Below are 290 nucleotides of genomic sequence, written 5' to 3'. Positions count from 1 at the left end.
AATAAATACTGTAGTGGTTTTACGCAATATACTCCCTGACGAACAATTTGGCTTTAGGAATGACCTGAACTGGCTAGAACGACCCAAATGATCCAAACAGCCCCTAGTAGAAGAGAGTCAACTGGAATGATCATTTTTGATATTTCTAAAGCAGGGGTTCTTCAGGGATCGCCACTTTCCCCCACTCTCTACAACATTTACACATTTGATATTCCAATGTTAGGTCCCTCGACTCTGGCGTTATATGCTCACGTTACGTGTATGCTATACTAGGGGGCTCACGTTATAAG

Source organism: Teleopsis dalmanni, chromosome 1 (genome assembly GCF_002237135.1).
Source record: "Teleopsis dalmanni isolate 2A chromosome 1, ASM223713v2, whole genome shotgun sequence".
NCBI classification, from domain to species: Eukaryota; Metazoa; Arthropoda; class Insecta; order Diptera; family Diopsidae; genus Teleopsis; species Teleopsis dalmanni.
The sequence above is the reverse complement of the archived record's forward strand: the minus strand, read 5'-3'. Positions refer to the sequence as shown.